The following is a 20,343-nucleotide window of genomic DNA, read 5'->3' as shown; positions in this document are numbered from 1 at the left end:
CTTCCACCCCCACAGGGTTCTAGGACCCTGAGTTTGAGCCCAGGGTTAGCACAGTTTGTGTGTAGACAGAAGTGGGGGCGGGCTTGAGCCTGAGTTCAAACCCTGGGTTCGCACTGCATTGTGGACGTACCCATTGAAGCCAATTGAAAGGACTCCTTTTGACTCCAGTGGGCTTTGGATAAAGCCCATATGCCTGAGTCCAACAAAACATTTAATCACTTGCTTGACTTTAAGCTCCTGAGCAATCCCACTCAAGTCAAGTGGCCAACTTGTTAAGGACTAAAGTTAAGCATGTGCTTAATTTCTTTTATTGGATCAGAGCCTTATTTGCTAACTTGTAAAGTTCAGTCTCTCTCGTTGAGTCTCAGTCACTAGTACAAATTAGTGAGGTTCTACGGTAAATACGTATTCATTTAAATGTGTGTCCTAGACTTCACCCCATCCATGAATGACTAGTAGGCTGTACTTTTCATTGTGAATCCAATGTAAAATATGTAGGTCTCCCGGCAAAAGCAGAATCAAGAGCATGACCCCATAGTGGGCACTAAGGAGCCATTTTGCAGGGAATTGGGCAGTTTAGTTTTACCTCAAATGACATAGAGTAAGAAAAGCTTTGTGAAGGGGCAGAGGTTACTGAATCCCCTACTATGCACTTACTGAGATTTGACATTACTTACTGGAAATGGATGTTCATTTCTGAACACGCTGTAACAAGGGAAGGACTTTGGGTTATTTTTGTAGTAGTTCAAACTTCTGAAACCGTGATCAATTATTTGACTAATTGTCAAGCATTCTCAGAGCTTGAACATCTTCACTTCCTGTTTCATGTAGCAAAGTTTTCTTTGTTGCTTTCTCTTTCTCTCTTCCCCTCCTCCTCCTCTTAGCTTAAAGACTGGGCCAGCTCTTATCTCTCATAGCTTTGGGCTGTTTAGTTTATTATTATTTTTTCTGTTTGTTCGTTGGCTGTACAGGCTGTTTACATATTTTTGTACTCAAGTGTAGTTTTATATTAAAAACAGGGAAAAAAGAAAAAATTGATTTGAGAAAAAAATACTAAGGTACATAATCTTTGTAACACTTTCAAAACTAGGGTACCTAAAGAGATGACTCCACAGCTATGTACTTATGATACTGTATATTTGCCTTCCTTTTTAGTCAGTTTTATTTTGGGGTTGAATTTTTCCCTCTAAAATGTATATCTTTTTATGAGAGACTGGAAACTTTTAATGCAAATGTTAGGTTTAAAATTGTAAAGTTTAAAAAGTCATAATTTTTTTTTTCCTTTTGGAAGAAAATGCTTTAAAAGAAGTTTTGCTACTGTTGTATTCCAGGGTTGAGGTCACTGACCTCAAAATTGCTCCTGATGCTTCATTCTTAGACCTTGCTTTCAGAACGTGCTTCTTGCAAACATGGAAGATTGCTTATATTACTCCGTTTTTTTAAAAAACAAACAAAAAAAAATTTTGGTTATTTTTCTGTTCAAGTGCAATATTTTCCTGACGTCTTAAAAATGTACAGTGGTTTCTTTTTCTTTCCTCAGTCAACACAAATTTAAAAAAAAAAACCAAAATGCTCTATCTTAAATCCTTTAAAGGATTTGATTCAAACAATTACATACATTAAAATTGCAAAGCAGGCTGACAAAAGGTGAGAAACTAAAAGCTAAGGCTAAAGCCCATTCTTTATTCCCTGCTTTTGTTTGACATCAAAACATATACAATGGTTTGAACTAAAGACATATTTTATTGCCTCTATTTCTCTTGTTCCTTTTTAAATACATTTTTTTTCCTTTTAAAAAAAGCACTTAACATGGACATTTATAAAGCAGATCCAACGCCTACTCAATAGAAAGTCTCCTGTTGACTTCCATGATGGGCTTTGGATCAGAACCTAACCTCTTAGCTAAGGCAAAACTCCCATTGATAACAGTGGGAGATTTGCCTGTATAAGAAGTGCAGGACTTGAGCCCAGAAGAGCTTCTTTAGAGCTGTCGTTGTCTTATATACGTGTAGATGGGGCTTGTTTTACATATCATACATATTTATATCTAATTTTTAAATGTCTATTTCCCAGTAGACTGAAGCCGCTGTTCTGTAAATATGTATTTAGGTACTAAATAAAAAATCCCTCTGAGAGTTCTTGGACAGGCAGTTACTGCGCATGCACAGTAGCCACTTTTGTCTTTTCAATTTGTATTTAAGATGTTTCCTTGTAATAATAGCAAAGGCAATCAGAGCTTTTCATGCGCCAACCGATTGCCAAAATTATTTCCAAGATGCTTTTGAATTAAAAGAAGCAAAACACGTTCAGCCTTATGAGCGCCACAGGTTATTTTTCATGCTCGTAGGGCCAGATTCTGATACCGAAGGCATTTTGCAGAGCCCCTTACTCCACAAAGGGTCTTGTTAAAGTCAATGGGATCACTCTTGGAGCAAGAAGCTGCTGAGCATGAGGAGGGGTGTCAGAATCTGACCCTGAAGCTTGGTTGCATATGAATGCACCTTTAATCATTCCCGTGGAGTTGCACCCTGCTTACCCTAGGGCTGAATTTGACATCTGTCATTTAGGCAGAGGCAAACCAATTGAGTAGCATGGCAAACAACTTTCCTCCAGGTTGAGTTCCAATTCTGTGCAGAGGTTTACAGCTCGTTTAAATCTCTAAACATCAGGGTTGAGGCCTGATTCAAAGTCAGTGCGAATCTTCCTGCTGCCTTCAGTGGGTTTGGGAATATGCCCTTATGACAGAAGTTCTGAAACAACCCTTACAGCAGTGGTACTCATGAGCCACTCTAATGCAAATCTATACACCCCTGCTAAACAGTTTTGCCACTGCACATTGAAATATGGGACCTGTATTTTCTTTCCCTTCCCTTTAGCGTATGTGCATAATATGGTTCCATCATACCTGTGTGTGTGTACTGTGTATGTGTATGAGTGTTGTACAGCCATGTGAGAGTGCGAGTCTGTATGTGTGTATAAATACAAGAAGAAGCTGCAGAAACTTTGTAATACTTTGTGAAAAGGATTATATTATAAAGGTTTGTACTGTCTGAGTGCACAGCTACTGGAATAAACGTAGGGAATCTCAGGAACAAGCATATAATTTGTCCAAGACTTATTTCTTCTCAGAAGTGTAAGTGCAGTTTTTAATTCTGTATATTATTTAATATTTTACCAATAAAAACAAACTTCTGACATGAAAGGGTTTTCCATACCAACTTTCTGGTGACATTGGTGTTCACATACATTTCTCTCCTGCAACTGAAAATATCAATAGCTGAATAACCTTGTAGTAGGAATCACACTCACATATGATGATTTGTATTAACAAGTTGGAAAGAATTCTCATACAATACAGAAAACATGAAAAAGACTGGACAGACAAGGATAGTCTGCCCATTGTCTTCAGTTTGGCCCCATCTGTTCAGGGCTGTTCCCTTTAAGATCAACAGTTCACATGCAAGCTAAGCTGGTGGCAACTGACAATTGTCATTTGGCCGACAGTGTTTAATATGAGTTATCTCAATCCAATTCCTATTGGACACACATTTAAATTAAGCACCATATTGGCACCCTCACCAGAGAGGCCTTTTGACTGGATTTGGAGGTAGAAATACTCCAATATCCAGACATGCTCCTTCCAGATTAGCTTGGTGGGGAAGCTTGCATTGCCTGTACCTGTTCCTTCACTTATTATTAATAATAATAATAATAAAGGACTTTGGTTTTCAGAGCTGTCAATCCAATAGCTTTCACAAGCATTAGATTCACTTTCAAATAAATGTTTTTAAAAATAAAACTAAAAAAACCCACCTTATGAAACTCCATAAGTTGTGGGTTGCTTTTGTTTTTAAAGCTCTTATAAAATGTTGGTTCAGTTTCTAAAAAGCATTCATCCTCTCTCCTTTTAAGGAGCTCATCAGTGTCCTCATAATGGTAACAGCTCTGAGCATCCCCTGAATGAATCTACACCTTAATTTAAGTGCTGGTGGTGGATATTGTCTCAGAGATGTGTGCTTACATTTAATTAGCAAGTTTTTCCTTTTTTTTTTCTCCATAGTGTGTTCATTACTGTTGGCTACAGGTTTTCGCTTTGAAAGATTCCAAGATACAGGGAATGTTACGCTCTAAGCACATATTTTCACTCAACAGTTACCCTCCCAGCTGAAAGAGAAGTCACGTCACACTGTTACGAGATGGAGAAGGTGGGAGGGGCAAAATAGGGGCCTAGTCCAAAGCTCTTGGAGTCTGTGATGGTCTTTCCGTTGGCTTCGGATCAGGCTGTAAGAGGTGAGGGGGAGAAAGAAAAACCTGAAAGTCTGGTGAGGTCTTATTTGTCTGCACATGAAGAAGATTCCATGCAGGATCTCAGGTCATTAAGGAAGTGGCTTGAGGAAGTCTACTATCAATGCTTTAAGTATCGTATACTATTACACCTGCATACATTTTTTGGCTGAGATTCAAATAATGGTGTAACAGTGCCCTTTTCTGATGCCCTCCCTGACAATAGCTAAAAGCAAAGCAGCAGGTCAACCCTCCTTAAGTCTCTGCCTTAAGTTAGGCATTAGGAAATAGTCTGAAGGGCTGAATCTCTTCCAGGGAACCAAGGAGTTTTTCCATCTACTGGAAAATGGCCCCTTCCCTCCTCCCCCAGAGAGGATATTATAATGCAAAAGTATTGTGAAGCGTTTCCAACTGTAATTTTGAGCCACTGTGCCACCTACTTGTGTCTTCAGCACAACCTCACTCTGTCTGCTCCAGAATGGAAGCTTTGCTACAGCTCATGGCCTGTCTGCTTTTTCTTGTTTGAATCAAACATAACCATGCTAGGTCCTGCAACAACCAACCTCCTCTCTTCCTCTTGAGGGATGGGAGCTCTTGTGCACCAACCATCCCATCCCATTGTTCACCTGAATACCTATATTGAATCATTTTTAAGTACGACGCTGCAAGGAGTATGACAGATATATATGCCCTCCACATTCACCATTGCAAAATTCAGAATAATTGAAGGACAAAAATAAATTTTGCTTGGATTTCAATTTGAACTTGATTTTTTTTATGTCAATCCTAATGTATTTAGTCCTCAGTAAACTCCACTTTTACCCTTCAGACCATATTATTTTTTCCTGCTGCTGTATCATATGGGCAGACCATGATTTCCAGCATGGTATTATCAGTGCATAATTTTTCACAGTAGAGTACCTTGTGAGCTATGATGACTCTTGGATACAATGAAATATGAGTTGAAGGGATTAATGTGTAAGTTTGCTTGAAACTTGGGGCTGGAATGAAAGCTTTTTTAAAATTAATATGCTTATGGAATAACCTGCATATCCTATTCATGCTTATTACAAGTAACACTGATGAGGTATCTGAATAAAACATTTACCAGCGTGTTTGTGCCGAAGAAAGTCTAACGCCTCTGATGAAACTATAGAAGTGCTAAGTATTATCTCATTAATGTTTATTATTAATTCATACACACCCATAACTCCACATTACAACCCATGTTCAGAGTGAAGTAAGAACAAAATTTCCACATAAGTTTAGAACCTCCATTCCTCCCCAATCTGCCATCAAAACTCATCCCGGGGCATGGGGAACTGTCCCAACTAGACAAGGGAGAAAGATCTTGATCCATCCCCTCTGACCCTTATGAACCATTCCTAGTTAGGGATGTTTAGCCCTGGTGCTTTCTTATTGGCTAAAACTTTGCCCTAACTAATATTGAGGGCTGGTTGAACATTTTCTGTCTAAACTGTTGTTGGATTTTTTTTTCCAGTTAAGTTAAATTTCCCAAAGTTTCTTATTTTTTCAGAAAACAGTAACCTTTCATTGAAAAACTTGAAAACATTAAGCCCACAAAGCTTTCTGGTTTTGGTCCGACACTTTTCAGTTTTTCAATGAAAAGTCAACATTTTCCATGAGATCCACCACCATTCACCCCTGTTTTCTCACTTCCTGGGCTCCAATTTGCTAATCCTTATTATTTCCTTTTGGTTGCATACATCAGCGTCTCTTCCAGCTTTAGGGCTGGTTATGTTTAGTTCACTGTGACACTGAAAGATGCTGCAAGGAATGAAGAGTATTGCATAGATGTGGTAGCCGTTCAGTTCTGATTCCAGTTTTCAACCCTTCTAACTGTTTATTTTGTTGCTTTTACTAGCCGATCACTATCTTCACAGCAGAGGAGAGTTTGATCTATCAAGTAGAAGCCTTATATTCCTAAAATAAAATAAATACTAAACAGACCCTAAAATGTCCATATCTAAACATCTTATTTGAAGCTGTTACCCTCTTTGAAATAAAATTAACTTGTTTCTATAGTATATTTTTAGCAGGTAGTTGCAAAGTCCTACCACCCTTCAACTTGAAATTTCTCAACAACAGTATATTTTAACAATAGTTGCCCCTGACTTTAAAAAAACAAATCACCTCAGAATGTTAGTCACAATTGGTAAGAAGCAGATGATAATACAAGAGAAGAAAATCCCTAGTCGTCTTTTGATGCTGATCTTGGTTGCCAGTTCACTTTCAATAGTTATGCTAGGCATGTCTAAAAGTATCAGTATGTTTACAGGAATGTTATTAGCTTTTGAAATCTATTCTAGGAGATACTTTCTATGTCCCAATACCTACCCAAAACTAATTTTAGGCACATTTCCAGTGAACATTTTTCTTAGTGTTATAACATGGTATTATTTGGTATTAGTATTAGTTTATTGTAATGCTGTTGTGAGGTCCAGAACCTCCATAATGGAAGTGAAGGAGAAGTTCACACAATGGGCCAGATTCTCAGCTGGTGTAAATCAATGTAGCTCTATAGCAATGTGTCAATTTACCCCATCTGAAGTTCTGTCCCAGTGTCTTACAGGATGTTCTTTCAATATTGCACCATATGCAATATGCAGATTGCAAACACTGTGTACTTCTTACAAGATGAGCTTTAGTAAGACCTCTTATCTGTGCATGGTATATATGTGGATTATATCACGTATACAAGCTACTTAAGTGGTCCTTTTGAGATCACGGCTGCACATTTCATGTAACTTAAGTTCTAGATTCCAATCAAGATTATGTCATAGATGCAGAGGCAAAAATTATAAAATGTCTACTTATTTTAGATGCTCAGTTTTTGGGTGTTCAACTTGACACTTAGGGCCTGACTGTGGCATTTTGCCACCTGCAGTTCTTAGAACCTCTGAAAACGATGTTCTAGGTATCTCAGGTTAGACACCCAAAACTAGAGGACACTTCTGAAAATTTTAGCCAGTATCATTTGAAAAGCACAAAGATGCAGAATAGCATCAATATGTATATCCAGATCTAACGATACAAAAATTACATGTGCTGCACTTGAAAATATCACGGTGGTACCTGAGGCCCAGATGCTCAGAGGTATTTTGAAATCAATGGAAACTAGGCACCTATATACTTTTGAGGATCTAGGCTTATGTGCCTCATATAAAAATGGCTGCATGTTGTTCACTTAATTACCACTGTGCTGCATATAACAATGGGAGAGGATTAGAAGGGCAATGAGTGTCATTGAGCCTTGACAGGGTCGGAAATTGTAGCGGCTATACAATGTGCTGATTAATGCACATCTCGACTATTTCTCTTTGCTGAATGGATCCTGCTCAGTATTTATGACAATATCATGCTCTAATGGTTGGTCCACAAAGAGGCTGCTTTATGACCCCTAATACTCCTGCTAGCTAAAGGAGATTGTCTGTTTGCTCAAGTGGGAGAAGTCTGTGATTTTTGGCCCAGACGTTCCTCAGTTCCATTCCCCATCCAACTTGTGCCGATACGGCGCTGCCATTTACTTGTTACAGCAAGGTGAGAATGATACTTTCCCTGGATGGCCGTTTATAACTCATGTCTTCAGCCAAGTAATACAACCCCTGTTGTTCTGCACTTGTTAGCCATGCAAGGTTTCTTCCTTAGGGAATGGAGGAGTTAGCAGAAGGCTCTGTAGTATAGCTTGCCAAACAGAGAAGAGTAAACTGCCCTATGTTATTTATACTACAGTAGCTCCGAGGAGATCCACTGGGAAAAGCACTGTACAAGCATATGACAAAGAGAGGGTTCCTGTCTTGAAGAGCTCACAGTCTATAAAAGATTGAGCTTTTTTAGTGTCCCATTGTAAGTCAGTGTTTTCAGACCTCAGATTATTCTTGTCTCTCTTTTCTGAGGCCTTTCCAAGATGTCAATGTCCATTCTAAAGTGTGGACACCAGTCCTGGATATGGCATTCCAGAATTGGTCTCACTAATACCATATACAATGATGATAATCTGTTCACTATTTTTACTCAATATTCCTCTGCATTTGCATTTGCTGCTTTAGCCACGGCATCGGACTGTTAGTTCATGTTTAGCTGATTATCCACCATGGCTGCTAAATCCTTTTGAGTCCCTGCTTTCCAAAATACAATCCCATACCCTATAAGTATGACCTATGCTCTTGGTTCCTAAATATGACCTTACTTTTAGCTGGATTGAAACATATGTTCTTCAAGTGAGCCCAAGTTACCATGAGATCTAGTTTGGTCTTTATAACTGTCCTGTCATTATTTATCTCTCCTCCAATTCTTGTTCTCTGTAATCTTTACCAGTAATGCGCTCATGTTTTCTTCAGATAATTGATAAAGATATTGAGTAGCATTAGGCCAAGAATGGATTTATGTGGGACCCCATTAGGAACATCCCCCACTGGATGATGGTTTCTAATTTCCAATTTCTTTGTGAGATCTATCAGGTAGCTAGTTTTTAATCCATTTAATATATATGCATTGATTTTTGTCCTCTCCCATCAGAGAGAGCGATGATAGTACTGACACTGAATTCCATGTTTATAATGGTCAGATCAACTAGAAAACAACTGGAAGATGAGTTTCTTCATGAATCTAGAATGATGCAACCTTTACAGTATACCTCAACCAGTTTTAGGAGAAACCTTTATATAACTGAAAAGAGCTGAAGGCATTCTGGGTTTAGTGTTCATACAGCCTTAGACATATTTGGTAAAAGATAACCAACCTGTTAAGGAAGGAGTGGTTCTGAAATTTTCAACACTATTCACTACATACTACAAAATTTAAAGTCACTCATTCCTCAATGGTTCCTTCACTCTCCTAAACTGCAAAATAGAGGCAAATACAATATCTACAGTGCACCTCACTTTACAACAAATACTCATATTAAAGATAAAAGAACAGGAGTACTTGTGGCACCTTAGAGATTAACAAATTTATTTGAGCATAAGCTTTTGTGGGCTTCATCAGATGCATGCAGTGGAAAATACAGTAGGAAGATATATATAGATAGATATATAATATACACACAGAGAACATGAAACAATGGGTGTTCCCATACACACTATAAGGAGAGTGATCAGTTAAGGTGAGCTATTATCAGCAGGAGAGAAAAAGAACTGTTTGTAGTGGTAATGAAAATGGCCTATTTCCAGCAATTGACAAGAAGATGTGAGGAATAATAGCTCACCTTAACTGATCACTCTCCTTATAGTGTGTATGGGAGGGATAGCTCAGTGGTTTGAGCATTGTGAGTTCAATCCTTGAAGAGACCACTTAGGGATCTGGGGCAAAAATTGGTCCTGCTAGTGAAGGCAGGGGGCTGGACTTGATGACCTTTCAAGGTCCCTTCCAGTTCTAGGAGATTGGTATATCTCTAATTATATATATTGTTTCATGTTCTCTGTTTGTGTGTGTGTGTGTGAATATATATATATATTTTTTCCACTGCATGCGTCCAATGAAGTGGGCTGTAGCCCACGAAAGTTTATGCTTAAATAAATTTGTTAGTCTCTAAGGTGCCACAAGTACTCCTGTTCTTTTTGCGGATACAGACTAACACGGCTGCTACTCTGAAACATATTAAAGAAATAATGTTTCCAGGCTGTTTAGAGCCTCATGCTGTTAAGGAGAATATGGCAATATTTGCTGTTCTTTTAGTTTGATCTGTGTATGGCTCTAAGCTAAGGCAATTGAGGCAGAGGTTGAATAAGACCATGGAAGCACAAAGTCTTGATGCAATCTTCCCTTTAGTGGTTTGCCACAATTCCATGGTGAGTCCCCTATCCCAAGCTACACGTCAGCAGAATCTCCAATCTAACGTTTATCAAGATGGAAACAAAGCCAGGCCTGCACTTCTAGATAAAATGTTTAGCCTCCTAACTGCCTGCTGGCTTATCTGTTGTCCTGCAGCTTTAACCATAACTCCTTTCCTGACCCATTTCACTTCTTGTTTTCAGCAGAGCTGTGAGGACTTGTGGGGAAAAAAACTTGCTTTCTGAATAAGTTCTCTCTCTTTCAATGTTAAAAGCTCTTCAGCCTCTCCAAGCATTGGGGTGGTGGAGAGGGGTGGGAAAGAGTCTCTACTCATAATCAGCAGAGAAATCATCTAAAGGGGAAACCATTAAGAACTTCTCTCTCATGCTCTGGTTCATACAATCTGGTTTTCTGTAGCTCCTTTGGATCTCCCCTTTCAAACAGGAATCTCTTTAAGAATAGGACTTGAGCACATTAATCTGTTGGGTTTTTTTAACCTTGCCTGGGTTTAAATAAATTGATTCTGCCCCTTCTGATATCCAAAACGGATTCCATGAATTCAATGTACTATCTGGTGTCACAATCTGCCTTTCTTCCATTGAGCCTCAAATATAAACAAAGAGGACTGGACATTTATAATAAGACAGAGAGGTCCTCTACCCTCTAGGATGTCATTTGGTGATGACTGAAAGATGTAGCCAGCACATACTTGTTTGGTAGCCCATCTGACATTAAGTTTGAGGTCTTAGACCACTTCACAGTGAATGCTCTCCACCAAACAAAACAGCTACCCAACCAGCACTAACTAGAGTTACTGCTTGCAGTCTCTAGAAGATGTGCTACATTTGATGGATATATAAGTATGGTGGGAGCTGATTCACTACATGACTTCCAATAAAAAAAACAGGTGATACAAGATATAGACTGGGTGATTCAATAAGGACCACTCTTCCCTACTGGGTCTGCATGGAATAAATAATGCAGTATGAGAGCTACGGTGCTGCTAGAGTGCTGTCACACTGGATGATACATTAAGCACAGAGTAGAACATAAAAGCTGCCATACTGGGTCAGACCATGGACCATCTTACCCAGTATCCCGACTCCAAAGGTGGTCATACCAGAGCTTCAGGGGGGTGCATAGAACAGGGCAATTGTGGAATGATGTACCCCTGGCCTTCCACTCCCAGCTTCTGGTAATCAAAGGTTTAAGGTTGCCCCAAGCATGGGGTTGTGTCCTAGACCATCTTGGCTAATGGCCATTTGGGGGGAGGGATAGCTCAGTGGTTTGAGCATTGAGCATTGGCCTGCTAAACCCAGGGTTGTGAGTTCAATCCTTGAGGGGGCCGCTTAGGGATCTGGGGCAAAAATTGGTCCTGCTAGTGAAGGCAGGGGGCTGGACTTGATGACCTTTCAAGGTCCCTTCCAGTTCTAGGAGATTGGTATATCTCCAATTATTACCTTTATTACCTTTGCCATTGATGGACCTATCCTTCATCACCTTCTCCAGTTCTTTTTTAAACCCAGTTATACTTTTCACCATCACCACATCCCATGGGAATGAATTCCACAGGTAGGTTGTGCATTATGTGAAAAAGTACTTCCTCTTGTTTGTATTTAACCTGCAGCCTATTAATTTAATCAGATAACCCCTGGATTTTGCATTATGTGAAAGAGTAAATAACACTTCTTTACTCACTTTTCTACACCATTAATGATGTTATAGACTTCTATCATATCCCCCCTTAGTTGTCTCTTTTCTAAGCTGAACAGTGATAATCTTTTCAGTCTTTCCTCATCTGGAAGCTGTTCCATATCCTTGATTATATGTGTTGCCCTGTTCTGAACCTTTTCCAGTTCCACTGTATCCTTTTAAGGGTAGTGGTGGGGAGACCAGAACTGCACGCATTATACAAGGTGTGGGCATATCATGGATTTATATAGTGGCATTATGATACTTTATCTTATTATCTATCCCTTTCTTAATAGTTTCAAACATAACATTAGCCTTTTGACTTCTTCTGCATACTGAGCAGAAGTTTTCAGAGAATTTGGTGACTTCAAGACCTTTTTCTTGGGTGGTAACAGCAAATTTAGAGCCCATCACTATATGTATAGTTGAGATTTTATTTTTATTTTTTTTTATGTGCATTACTTTGCAGTTGGCAACATTGAATTTCAACTGCCATTTTGTTGCCCAGTCACCCACTTTTGTGAGATTCCCTCCATGACTCCGCAGTCTGTTTTGGACTTAACTATCTTGAGTAATTTGTATCATCTGAAAACATTGCCACTTCACTGTTCACCATATTTTCCAGATCACTAATTAATTAATCAATCATTAATGAATATGTTGGAAAAAAAACAGGTCCCAGTACAGATCCTTGGAAGACCCTTGCTGTATAGCTCTCTCCATTTTGAAAACTGACCATTTATAACTACTCTTTGGTCCCTATTTTCCAGCTAGCCTATTGATCCATGAGAGGACCTTCCCTCTTATCCCATGGCTACTTAGTTTCCTTAAGAACCTTTGATTTGGGACATTAGCAAAACCTTTCTGAAAATCCAAGTGCATTATATCAGTTGAATCACCCTTATCCACATGCTTATTGACACCCTCAAAGAATTCTAATAGATTGGTGAGGCATGACTTTCCTGGACAAAAACCAAGATTCTGACTAGTGGTGGTTTCTAAAAACCCCACCATACTTTAGAAACAAAAAAGGTGATGTTAACCTTGATGTCCATTTAAGGGAACATGGATGGGGGTTGGAGAGAAGATAACAAAGTGAATTTATCTGCCCACTGCTAGTTTTCACCCAGCTCTGGTTTTGACGTGGTTTTAAAGAACTTCTGTCTTACAGCAAAGATGACCAGTTGAGAGAGGGCAATTAGAAAAGTAAGCAAGCCAGTCAGTCAGTTGCAACCAATGAATGTCCTTGGAAGATGCATGGCCTTTCACACTATCACATTATCCCTTATTAGTGTAATTAATATTCTGAGGTTGTCACCATCCCACCTTCCGTTTCCCATGTATAGTCTTATCAGCTCAGTTTCGATTTTTCCATGTGCTCCGTTTTTAGTAATTGTACTTAGCCAGTTGTAGAGTCATTATATCACCATCCCAGTGCATTGAGTTGCAGTCATGTGTCACAAATGCCCTGGTCACCACCTCCCAAGGTCTTATCACTCTCTGTCACTGCACCCTTTTAGTTGCACTATTTCATTGTGGATAAATTGGAGAGAGTCCAGCGGAGGGCAACAAAAATGATTAGGGGGCTAGAGCACATGACTTATGAGGAGAGGCTGAGGGAACTGGGATTGTTTAGTCTGCAGAAGAGAAGAATGAGGGGGGATTTGATAGCTGCTTTCAACTACCTGAAAGGGGGTTCCAAAGAGGATGGATCTAGACTGTTCTCAGTGGTAGAAGATGACAGAACAAGGAGTAATGGTCTAAAGTTGCAGAGGGGGAGGTTTAGGGTCCCGTTGGATATTAGGAAAAACTTTTTCACTGGTAGGGTGGTGAAGAACTGGAATGGGTTAACTAGGGAGGTAGTGGAATCTCCTTCCTTAGAGGTTTTTAAGGTCAGGCTTGACAATGGCTGGGATGATTTAGTTGGGTTTAGTCCTGCTTTGAGCAGGGGGTTGGACTAGATGACCTCCTGAGGTCCCTTCCAACCCTGAGATTCTGTGATTCTATGATTGCTAATCACTCACTCCTCCCAGCAACAGCCCTGTATCTTCTGCAAGCCTGGCTCAGCCTGTTTTATTTAAAAAAATTATCCATAGAAATCAATAGAATTGATACCATCTTTTATGAAGTATTTAACAAAGCAGGGAACTCTTTGGACAGTCATACAAAGTCATCCAAATATTGCACTGTACCTTTGTCTGTAAAGATAAGTGGGAAGAGATAAGGAGTTCTTGGGGGGGCATCTTTTTGTTCTGTTTTTGTGCAGAACCTGGCACAATGAGGTCCAGATGCATGTCTGGGGCTACCTCTATGCTACTGTCATTCATATAATAATGAGAATATCAGCTGAAGGAGCATCTCTCCTGAGCATGTCTCATTATGTCTGGCATTTAGCAGTTGAATGTGCCTCATAAAGACTAAGTTAGGGGGATATCTTCAAAGGCACTACGTGCAGTTAGGGAACAGCTCCCATCTCTGCTTTTGGAAAATCTTCCCCTTGAAATGCATAGAAGCGCATTAGAAAAATATCCATTTGAATGATAAGCCAAAGCCACAGAGATGGAAACGGTAACAGTTAAAGTATTATGGCCTGTCTGTGCCTCAATCCCCACATGCAGTTCTCTTGATGTGATGAAAAGATAAGCTGAAGATAACGTCGTTCAGAGTCTTAGAAAGGAATACGCAGCAAGGATGTTTGCAGTGTTGGGAAATAGGATGTGAATGTGGAGTAATGTAACATATCGTACGCTGGCTGGATAAGATCAGGAGCGAGTTCCTTTTTCAGTTGGTGTCCATTACTGGGTAAGCAATGGCATATTGCCGGGCTTTGTGTTCACAGTCAGCGCAGTAGCTGGGAGAGTGCTTATCTATGGGACCAAAGCAAGAAAGCCTCAAACCACTGCTGGAACATTTTGAAATAGACAGTTCATAGAATCATAGACTATCAGGGTTGGAAGGGACCTCAGGAGGTCATCTAGTCCAACCCCCTGCTCAAAGCAGGACCAACACCAACTAAATCATCCCAGCCAGGGCTTCGTCAAGCCTGACCTTAAAACTTCTAAGGAAGGAGATTCCACCACCTCCCTAGGTAACCAATTCTGTTTGTTGCCCCACAGAAAACATAAAAGGCAAATAAGGTCCTTGCGGCCTCCGGAAGCCTGTGGTGACTAGATTTAGGCCTGCACCTTTACCATGTTCCCAATGCAAATGTGTCACATGGTATAATGCAAACTAATTTCAATCCCTTATTTGGCACCATGCTGCTTCTCTGCCCTCTTCACCATTTTTAATCTCTTTGCAGTACATTATGATATTCATGCAGCTATACCGAAAGGCACAGCAAGCTGGATCACACCAACAGGGATTAAAACCGAGCTTGTGGAAACATAAGAGGATACTGGGAAAAATTCTCAGCGTCTGGGGTATGATGCAACACCAGGGGAGTCAATGTAAGGCTTCCCAATGACACTGGATCAGGCCCACACATGGCAATGGATGCACATAACATTCATGCTGTGGTGTTAGGGGAATTACCAAACAAACTGATGGAACCACTGACAATTTAAAAAAAAATTTAATTCAGACAACCAAAAATAAAGTAAAAACTGACTCTATGGAATAGGTTTCAGCTCACATACTTTGTCTGAGGAAAGGGTGAGGGTGCACGTGGAAGCAGGTATTAAAATACAGGCTCATGTTGAATGAATAGAAAATACTGAAACTGAAGAAAATATACTATTATTTACATAGAGACACAACCAAAAATGGGTAAAATTGGGAAACTCTGTAAATTTCCTTCAGAGGTATGAAAGGACAATAGACCTGGATTGGGGATACCTATATTGAACTCAATAAAAAATAATCAACGGCCCCAAGGATGGAAGATGGTATGGATATATTTTTAGAGAAGAAATTCCCCCTTTTGTCAAGGTCCTAGAGAGGGCTATGTACCACTCAAATCCCATTGTTTTGAGGGCTTTAGTGGCACTTGAATGATGCCTTGGCCTCATATTTGCCCTACGCACAAGTATAAATTGCAGCCTGACAGAAAATTGCTCAATTGTAAGGTTGTCCTATACTTTAATGCAAAGTTATGGAAAACTGAGAGGTAACAAAAGACCAGAGAAAGCAAAATGGATTTTTCAAAAGGATCTTCAAAAGAAAAGCTGGACAGAAGAGTGACAAGTATCCGGTAAGTCACACTACTATTCCTGTTACAGTAATGGAACAAATGAAAAATAAAGTGTGGGGGGAAGGCTCACTAAACGTCTAAAAGTTAATAGAACTATGAGCCACAAGTAAACTGAGTTTATAAAGAATTATAAAATTTGCCAGATGCACTTGATTGCATTATATAAAATAAAGGGCTAGATTCTGTCATGGTGTGAATCAATGTTAATGGAGTCAATGAGATTATGTTGATTTACATCAGTTAAAAATCTAGCCTTAAAGGTAGATGAAGGGAAAGTGGTAGATTGTTGTAAAGCACTTTACACAGCAACACTTGGAAATCCTCTAGTCAAATGAATTCCACTTGTGGGGACAAGGGCACTGGCATGTGGACAGAAAACAGGCTATAGGACTGTAAAGAAAGAAAATGATGAATAGCAAACTGTTGAGCTGTAGGCTGCCCAGTGGGGTATGGTAGGAATTGGTGTTACTCTAATGTTGATATCATTCAACGTTTGCACTGCTGCTTTTTGTGCTATATCTGTTCTGTGGCTAAAGAACAGCTTCCACCAGTGGCAAAGTATAAGTCCCAAGTATATGTCATTTTTATTTTTATTTTTTTATGAATGGATTTTAAGGGTTATGCTATGTTCTTCTGATTTTAGCCAATGCCAAAGGAATGCATTCTGCTGGCACCATTTCGATTTTGATAGTCTGTGCCAGCAGGATGAAGTTATGGGTTTTTTTTGAATTGTAACAACTCCTGTATTCTTTGAAAGCTAATTGCTCACTGTGTTGTTTAGAACTCTTCAGTGTTCTCTACTAGGAATTGTTGGCCGTCCACCTGCTTCTCCTGTTTGCAGCTTGTGACACCAGAAAGGATTAGGTCAAGAAGACAGCCAATGAAAACGTGGACTAAGCATTCAAATTCTGAGAACTCCCTGTTGTGAGAGTTGTTGTGACAAGAAGAGGAAATAGCACAGCATGAATTCTTTCTGATTCGTGTAAAGAGCAGAGGAAATGGAACGAGTAATCTGTTCCCATGATCGTAAGATTCAAAGCTCCTTGTCTTAATCTGGTGGTCTACTTAGGGTCCAGACTGAGACATGAACTGAAGTTTAGTTAAACTATAAAATCATTTTAGCTATTTTAATGTTTACAAAATCATATGACAATTCAGTGTAGTGCTTATGAAAAAGCTCTGGAGACTCAAGTCCTCTATCCACACTGAAGGCACAGTATGAGGATGCAGCCTTTCCCACGTGGTTCTTCCAATATGTGACGCACCTGACCTAGCAAGATCCCCTTTAGGAGTGAGAGGTAGTTAAGTCTTTATGCTTGTTGAAAACTCAGCCTCATGGGGGCTGATGCTGGGTACCATTGGTGGCATGAGTGAGTGTGTGAGAGCAAGAGATGAGGACATCTGTGCCCCACAGTGGCACTGAAGTAGAGACATTCATCAGTCAGCAAGAACTGGTACCCAGTAGAGTATAGAGAAAAGTTCGATTGGGCCTAGTTTGTGAAGGGATTCATAGATTCTGAAGCACCTGTCATTAATATGCCCCTGGCTAGTCTTAGATGATTGAAACATCTGGTTCTGGACAGAAGCCCCTAGCTGCTGTATCTTCCACCAGTAGAAACTTATCAGTTAAATCATTGGGAATATTGAAAACATGACAATGATCAGTTGTGATAATCAGCCACAGCACAATCTGCCATCCATCTATCTCAAATACTGGAAGCCTGCTTGCTGTTTTTTTCACATAAAATGATTAGCCTCTGCTTTACCCACAGACCAAGAGAAACTTCAGTGAAAAGTACAAGAAAGACCAAGCTTCACCTGTGTCCATCCCCATAGCAATCAGGAGGAATTAACAAGGTAGCTTACAGACACCTGATCTCAACAGATGAGCTGAAATGGCTACAGCATCCTCCATATCACCCGGTCTCAACCTTGTCCAAAAGAAACCAACACTTGGGGTGAGAAGATAGTGGAGCTTCCTCACAGATCCTCATCCAAAGCACATAGAAGTCAATGAAAACAAAGCCCTTCAATGGGCTTTGGATCTGGCCCCATAGATCTTTTACCTCTGCTGAAACAGCAAACAGTATTAGTTGTGGTGGATGGTGGCTTTTTTTCCAGGTCAGCACCTGTTCATGATGAAGTGGACTGGGGGAAAAAAAACACAACTCATTCCACTTAGTTCACCCAACAGCCACAAGAGTTTGGCAGCTTTTGGTCACTTTCTGCAGCCCTGGGAGCGGTTGGCTGTTTCACCCATGCATACAGTTTTGCTTTTGGTTGAGTAGAGGTGGAGGCATTGCAATATGCCATGAAACATCTTTATGAAGGAGAATAGTGAGGGGGAAAAACACACCCAAGAGGAGGGGAGTCACCTAACCAACTGCATCTGGAAACTTGTAGCTGAGACCGTGTTGCATACACAGGTTTATATGCAGTAGACACTGATTGATGGCATCCCGTTATATAATAATGAGAGCTAGTTAGAAATATGTGAGCTTTCTAAAATGTGGTTGACAAAGGAAAAGAAATTCTAGGCTTTTCTCCCCATTTCCCAACTAACTCTATTAATATTTTGCACATTGTAAAATGCTGCTTATGCAACACTATTAATTTGAGCCGTTTTCACAAACATTTGTTAAGCCTCCCTGTCAGAGGCTGAGCAGGCCCTTTACAGGGGTTGGGGCTCAGCTGCACTCTGGGCCAGCATCAGGCAAACTTCTGAGGTAAAGCGAATAAGCCTTGGGGTCCCGTGGTAAATGATTGTGACTCAGAGCCAGGCCTGCTGCAATATAAAGGGCAGCCTGAGTTCATGGAGCAAGTCAGAGACAAGAGAGGAGCAGAGGCTGTTCTTAGTGCTGAGGTAGACGGCTAAGGAGCGCAACCTTGCAAGGAGCTGGCTAGAAGGTGTTTTTTTATAGGAAAACTCCAGCAGAAGGGAGACGAGAAATTCTCCGCAACTCCCAGGCATTAAGCCTTGCAGGGTGTAGAGAGGCTCCTGTAGGAGACCCTGGGTCAGGGGAAAGGCTGGGGTTTACAGGTGGAATGTCCATTCAACTGTCTTGTTTGGGAGAAAAGTCAAATCCTGAAGAAAGGGCCTGAAACCCTGGGGGTACTGAGAGTTCCATGAGGCACAGGCTGGTATGTTGACCCACTGATTTACACTTCTCTTTTATACCTATTTTAAGTATAGCTAAACTGAGGCCCAGGGAAGTGAAGTGGAAGTAAATTACCCAAGCTGATTGAAAAGTGGGAAAGCAATTTTCAAAATAAGTTGAAACATCAAAGTTGATTCTGTTGTGCAGGGTTCAAAACAAAACAATTTTTTTTCAGAACTTTTTAGTGAAATCCTTTTTTGAAAAACTTTAAATTTTCAAATTTTTGTCTTCATCCCTTTCTCTTCCACTCCCCCCCCCCACCCTGACACACCCTTTTTTCCACTGGATGCAATAAAATGAACCACGGTCCGGATTTTTTTTTCTTTCCACTATTTCATTTCATTTTACCTTTTGCTACGGTCACTCTTTGAAGAATTTACGGAGGGGCAAAGTAAAAAATGAAACTTTTTGAAAAAGTCTCCAAATATTGGTAAGTTCATGAAGGGAGATGATGAACAAGAAAACTCAGAGAATTGCACTTTAAAGGGTTACAATTTCAGTGCCATGAATAAAAGTACTGACCCTCTTGTAAGCTCTTTGGGGCAGAAACTGCCTCTTGTTCTGTGAACATACAGGTATTAGCACGATAGGAACCAAACGTAGATAAGGATTGGAGGTGCTACTGGAATACAGATGATAACCTGTTCTGATTCTACTAGTGAAAGCCAACAACCCCCTCAATTGAACAGTATTTATTTTTAAACTATCATACAGCAGTTTTTTAAAATGTAATTTTAGCAACGGAGCTATCAAACAGAACTTCATTTTTGCTTCTTACATTTCTTTCAGGGAGGATGTTCAGAGGCCAAGAACTTGAAGGTTGTTTCAGGTGGGAGCCTGTCAAACAGGAATTTTCTTGTCCTGTGGACAAATGGTTGGCCTGCTTCAAAAATTCCAAGTAATTATTATTCTTTTCTGCCAGAGGAAATGTACCTGCAACTTCTCATAAAATATATCTTGTGGCATAACAACAATCTCTTCCCGTTGCCCCAGTGCACAAAATATAGTCAATCGCCTTATGCAAAGAGCAATTTCTCATCTGTTTATTGCTCTGCCCTTTTTGCATGTCTAAATGCTTGGTTTCTTTGTTTTATTTTTTGGTGACGATTAATGGTTATTAGACGGGTGGACTAATAGCATTGCCTACAGCCACGCAAAGCAGAAGTCAGGTGCTGCGCAAGATTGCACAGACAACTGTGCCAAATGCAGTTCAGTCCTTACCTG

At 40.0% G+C, this 20,343-nt stretch overlaps 1 long non-coding RNA gene across 1 annotated transcript; it reads left to right on the top strand.

The window, feature by feature from the left end:
- Positions 1 to 16,766: 16,766 nt before the first annotated feature.
- LOC123378350 lies at positions 16,767 to 20,037 on the top strand. The gene is made up of 3 exons (XR_006582568.1): positions 16,767 to 16,987; positions 17,734 to 17,919; positions 19,909 to 20,037. It is a non-coding gene; the product is annotated as an uncharacterized LOC123378350 (long non-coding RNA).
- The last annotated feature ends 306 nt before the right edge of the window (positions 20,038 to 20,343 follow it).

This window comes from Mauremys mutica, chromosome 10 (genome assembly GCF_020497125.1).
Source record: "Mauremys mutica isolate MM-2020 ecotype Southern chromosome 10, ASM2049712v1, whole genome shotgun sequence".
Lineage (NCBI taxonomy): Eukaryota > Metazoa > Chordata > Testudines > Geoemydidae > Mauremys > Mauremys mutica.
Note: the sequence above shows the minus strand (reverse complement) of the source record. Positions and strands in the feature narration are given on the sequence as shown.